Source organism: Bison bison, unplaced genomic scaffold, assembly GCF_000754665.1.
Source record: "Bison bison bison isolate TAMUID 2011002044 unplaced genomic scaffold, Bison_UMD1.0 scf7180017492193, whole genome shotgun sequence".
NCBI classification, from domain to species: Eukaryota; Metazoa; Chordata; class Mammalia; order Artiodactyla; family Bovidae; genus Bison; species Bison bison.
The window spans coordinates 1-5,732 of NW_011390790.1; the positions used below are offsets into that span (position 1 = coordinate 1).

Below are 5,732 nucleotides of genomic sequence, written 5' to 3' on the forward strand. Positions count from 1 at the left end.
TGACCCTGGTCCCACACTGGGCCCTGACCCTGGTCACACTCTGAGCCCTGTCACACCCTGAGCCCTGACCCTGGTCACACTCTGGGCCCTGTCACACCCTGAGCCCTGACACTGGTCCCACTCTGAACTCTGACCCTGGTCACACACTAAGCCCTGACCCTGGTCACACTCAGATTCTGAGCCTGGTCCCACTCTGAGCCCTAAGCCTGGTCACACTCTGAGCCCTGAGCCTGGTCACACTGAGCCCTGACCCTGCTCACACTCTGACTCCTGACACTGGTCACACTCTGAGCCCTGACCCCAATCATGGGCCATGAAGGGGGACAGCCCTCCTCCACAGGGTCCCCTGTGGACTCAATGTCTAGAGTCCAGGTCTCCCGACGGCAGGGTGCCCACTGCCTCCCTCCATAGTCTAGCGTCTACACAGCTGCTGAAGTCCTCCTGTGTCCGGGCCCCTGTTCAACCATAAGGAGCACTCAGAGGGGCTTATATCTTGTTGCAGAGGGAATGGCTGGAGGTCTGAGGTCACAAAAGGCGCAGCACACAGTCACAGGCTCTGTAAACAGCAAGGAGCACTGCAGAGGCCAGTCTCCTCCAGGAGCCCCGCGGAGAACGGCAGGCTCTGCAAACATTTGGTTCCGTCTGCCGGGGCCACGAGCAGCAGACAGTTCAACAGCTGGCTCTCGGGGTACAGTGGTCACTCTCTCCTATGACTGGCTTGGACTGCTGCCCAGCCCTTCCTCACACAGATACCTGTGCTAAGAGCTCCCAGCCGGGTTCCAACCCAAGGAGTCCCTGGAGCCCATGGGCTTCCCACAACCTGGGCTGGCTGTGGAGCAGGCCTTCATGCCCTGTCCCCGCTCTGCTTTCTCCAGGCTGTTTAAGCAGCCGGTCCTCTCCTGGGGGGACCACCACCCCCCTCTCCTCCTGCTCAGCCTCTGTACAGAGGCCAGATGGCCATCAAAGGGCTCGGGACCGCACCAGCCACAGGGACGTCTTGAGGAAGCGAGACCTGTCTCACCTCCTACCTCCGCACCTGTCTCTGCTCACGCGGCACGGGTCCCACTGCCCACCCCACTGACCCCCACAGCCCTCAGACCCCAGCCCCACACACACCCTCGTGTGCCTCTCCCAGGGGGCCTGTCATCCCAAGCTCTCCTCTCACTCGCAGGCCCCCAGCCTGGCCATGAGGCGTGCCGGATGCTCACCTCGATGAAGCTGCTGAGGGTGGCATTGGTGGGGTTGTGCGTGATGAGGAAGCGCATGTTCTTGTAGCTGACCTCCACAGGGGCCGGCCGGTTCATCCGCGCCATGGCTGCTGTCCGCAGATGGGGCTGGGGATGTGAACGCAATAAGGGCCCACCACCCCCAGAACCCGAGGGGCACGAGATCCCTGTGCTTGTCCAAGAGAAAGAAAATGCTTAAAAAAAAAAAAAAAACCTGCCCCCCAGACCCCGCACAAATATTGTGCAAATACTTGGGTGGGGGGAGGATGCTGCCCGGATCACGGGTGGATGATTAAAAAAAGAAAACCCAACACTTTACAACACAGAAAGAACAAAAGAGCCCCCAGAAGTAAAACGGGTCGAGTCCAAGCTCCTGCCTCTCAGGGCTGGAGGATTACTAGGGGGCAAAAGCAGAAATAACCACCACCAAAAACCTCAGCAAAAAAAACTTTAAAAAGCCCAAAGTGAATCCGGCTGCCGAAGCTGTGGCCAGCGTTGCGCCTGTCGCCGGGGACACCCCCCTCGGCATCGGTGGACGGCTAGAGGGCCACTCTGCTCCAAGGCCCCAGACGCCAAGGATTTAAAGGCAGAACGAACTTGAAACTGAACCAACGGGGCCGCCGTGGGGTGGGGATGGCAGGCAGCGGCCGCAGGCGGACAGTGGGCGGCAGTGACGCGGGGCCTCCGTCACGTTACCCCATTGGGGTACGGCAAGTCCTGGAACGGGGCGGGGGGCTCAGGCCGCAGAGCCAGCCCCGGGCCAGGTGGCGGGGGCCATGAGCGGGCGAGGGCAATGGTGAGGCCGGAGGCGCGGGGGCCTCAGCAGCGGGCGCGGTGCGGATGCTGGGCGTGGCAGTACTCAGGGCTGCCCCCCGAGGGCCTCTCCATAAATCCCAGGCTGGTCAGCGGCAGGCAGCGTCTGGGGAGCGGGGAGAAGGCAATGAAAAGGGGTCCCGGCCCGTGCCCCTCCCTCACCGGGCCTCGGTTTCCCCCTCAGGGAAACCACGAGTGTGCTGAACCCCGACACACAATTTCAAGGCATTTGTGATGACAGAGCCACCCCTCGAAGCCCGGGCCCCTCCACAACGCCCCGCCCCTGCCATCAGACGGTCAGCTCCCTCCTCCGTGGAATTCTGGCCTCTGCGGAGTCTCTGAGCCCAGATCACTCTGGAGCACCCCCCGTCCTCGGGGGAAGGGGCTCCGGCACAGAGGCCACGGTGACAGAGCACAGTGGGGGGTGGGGGCGGCGTGGCAGCACCCCCCACAGACACGAGCCACCTCACACGTCTCTCAAGGGCTCCCCCATGGAAACCGGAGGCTCTGGTCAGCCTCTGCCCCGGGCCACTGTCCACCACTCACCCACAGGGCTGACCACACGATGGAAGCAAACAAGCCACTGCCCCCCAGGAGCTCAAAGAAGCAGGGACAGCCCACAGGAGCCCGCAGGCCGGGGCCGGCCGCCAGGTGCTTGCCAAGGTGGTGACCACACAGGTGCCGGGACTGGGGTCTCACCATGACAGGGCCTCAAGGAGGCGCATGGCCGGGCCCCAGAGATGGCCGCCAAGCACCTCCAGGCCTGTCTCTCCCTCTCTAGGCCCCAAGCACCTCCAGGCCCCCTGTCACTCCCCCTCAGCAGACCCCTCCAGCCACTGGGCTCAGCCCGGCCCCGCTGTCAGAATCCACACCTGCTTACCGGGCAGGTCCTTCATCCACCCAACCAACACCTCTTACCTCTGCCCCGCCCAGCACCCCCTTCCCCAGCTGCCCACCAGGCCGGCTGGGCCCCTGGAGCCTCAGCCAGGGTGCAGACCGGGCCTGCAGCTGGGACCCAGACACAGTGGGGTGGGGGCAGCGGGCGGCTCCACAGATGCTCCAGGCTCACACTCTGCCCCTTGCCCGGTTCAGGAAGGTTACGTGGGGGTCCCCAGGGAGGAGGTCAAAGGCAGGAAGAAGGGACCGCGCACCATCCCAGAGCGCGCTTCCACTCCGAGTGCAGGCGAGGAAAGAGCCAGCCGCCAGGCGCCCTGAACAGCACGTGAGAACCTGCCCTCCTGGGGCTGCGGGAGGTCCCCGGGCATGCCTGTTTACAGATGGAAGGGAGGGAAGGGGCCCTGGGAAGCCATAGGACGACAGGCCTCTCCCGAGGGCCCAACCCGCCACCTCCCAACCTTCTGGACACCTGGGGAGACCCTGTGGGCAAGGGCAAACGGCCTGGCTCTCCTGCCAGCGTCCCTGGAGAGCCACTCCACAGTCCTACCCATGTGAAACCTGTCACCTGCAGGCAGGGGCCCAGGGTCAGGCTGGCTGGGGGCAGGGGTCAGGGCCCTAGATGGAATGGGGTCAAGGTCTGGGCTGAGGCTGGACCAAGATCACGGCCCAGCTGGGCTGGGGTCTTGCCAGACACCCGACTTGTCTCCTCAACGTCTAGGGCCCCACCCCCAGGTGAGAGGGAAACAGTAAAAGCCCCCTTGCTGCCCCCAGGCTGTCCCACCAGGCTCAACCAGGCCTGCGGCCTCCCCCTGTGGCAGAACCCCTCTTCCTAACCACACCACCCCCACTGTGAGGTCACCGAGCAGGCCCCCAGGCAGGGCTGAGCCAAGTCCACCAGCCGGTACCCCTCACACCCACCCTCACCTCCACCCCGGGACACAGGAGCCCTCCTGGAAGCACGAGGCCCCTCCCTCTGCCTTCCCACCACCAGCCCCACGCGGCTGTCCTGGGGCCCCAGCTGCCCAGCACGAGGCTCTGAGCTCTCTGCTATGTCCCTGACAGTCCTCCTTTCCAGACCCATTAGGAGAGGGCCCCGCCTGGCCCCTGTTCGCAGACAAGTAAACAGGCCAGGGCGGGCTGGGGGACCTTCCAGGGCCCTGAGCAGGCCAGGCCCGGGAAGAGCTCCCCATGGGAGTTCCCAGCCTCAAGTTCCAGTGGCACAGCTGACCGAGGAGCTGGAGTTTGACTCCAGAGGGCTTCCAGAGTGCCAGCCTCCGTGGACCCGGGACCCTGTCTGACATGGGGGAAGGCTGCAGGGCCAGGGTTCATTGGGGTCCCAGGAGAGCTAAGCGGGGGGTGTGTGGGAGCACCGTGCGCAGGATCGGGCTGGGAGGGCGCGGGTGGGGCAGTGGGCGGCTACCCCCTGTCCCGCACGCACCGTAGGGTGGGTGCGGGAGGGGCTGGTTCTGAGGGCACGGCTTCCTCCCCGGGGCGGGGCTGGGGTCCTCCCGGCACGCCCCCCGCCCTCGCGCCCCGGCTCACCGGCGGGCAAGCGTCCTGCCGCTGCCTCCATTCGCGTGGGGCCGGGCAGGGCCGGGGCGCGGCGGCCGAGACTCAGTGCGCGGGGCGCGCCGGCCTCCCCGCGGACGCCCGGCGGCCGGGCTGCGGGGGGGCTATTTATAGCGCCCGGGCATCACGTGGGCGTCGTGGCCGTGGCCAGCGGGCGACCCTGCTGGTAGTGACTCCCACACCTGCCGCCTAAATATAACCACAGGCCAGCCCGCACGCCGGGGCAAACAAAGAGGGCCGGGCCGGGAGAGGAAGCGCCGGCGGAGGAAGGGGAAACGCAAGGGCGGGGGCGCTGCCCGCGCACCCCGCCTTCCTCCCGCCGTGCCCTGAACCCTCCAGCGGCTCCCCCAGCAGGGAGCCGGCGCTGCCCCAGGTCCGGAGGAGCTCAGCTGGAGCCGGGGCCCTGGCGGGGACCTCGGTGCAGGTCCGGATGGCGAGCTACGGAAAGGAGGGTGCCTCGTGGCCCGCGTGGGCTCCAGAAGCTGACGCCCACAGGATGAAGGATGGTGACCGACACCTGGTCTGGCCCTGCTCAGAGCCCTGCCCAGCTCTCCAGCCTCAAACCCCAGGACCTCTCTACTTCCTGAGCACCTACTGTGTGACCGACCCTGCTGTCCCTCACTGAACCCTCGACACACCCCTGGGGGTGCTGCCATCACTCCCTCCCCCCCAACCCCCCAGTATGCAGGTGGGGAAACTGAGGCAGGGGGACACTCGAGGAGGCAGTCATCACCTAGGGAGGGTCTCCACCTCCCGCTCATCCTCCAGTGCTCAGTGCACATGTCCCCTCCCCAGGAGGCGCTCTGTGATGGGAAACCCTCCCCTGGGCCCAGGCCTGAACCCCCAGCAGGGTGCTGGCTTCACCTCCCGGAAGCACCAGCTCAGGAGTACACGCGCTCCCCAGACTGTGAGCCCCAAGAGCGCGCAGCCGGGCACCACAGGCAACCATGTACCTGCCCTGGCCAGCCCGGGGGCCCACAGAAGGGGGTGGAGCAGGGTGGGTAGAGCCCCTAGCACACAGGGTCCCCAGAGGCCCTGCCTCGCTGGGAACCCGGCTCTGAGCCCAGCTCCCAGCCAGCCAGCCTGGCCCCTGCAATCATCGGTCAGTGCCGCAGGGGCGGGGTGGGAGGAACTGGCCGGGGGCCCAGCCCAGAGCAGGGCCGGGTCCCAGGCTCTCCCCACACACATACCCAGAGTGTCAGCCAGGCCCGGGAACCCGCGCTCCCC

The 5,732-nt window shown here is 66.3% G+C and overlaps 1 long non-coding RNA gene across 2 annotated transcripts; it reads right to left on the reverse strand.

Annotated features, from left to right (window-relative positions):
* Window positions 1-53: 53 nt before the first annotated feature.
* Window positions 54-4,686, reverse strand: LOC104993419. 2 transcript variants are annotated; one of them, XR_825822.1, is made up of 3 exons: window positions 4,479-4,686; window positions 1,209-2,145; window positions 54-622 (listed from the first exon to the last, which is right to left on the reverse strand). It is a non-coding gene; the product is annotated as an uncharacterized LOC104993419 (long non-coding RNA). The 2 variants fall into 2 exon arrangements; XR_825824.1 differs by lacking the exon at window positions 4,479-4,686 and adding an exon at window positions 3,191-4,412.
* Window positions 4,687-5,732: the final 1,046 nt, after the last annotated feature.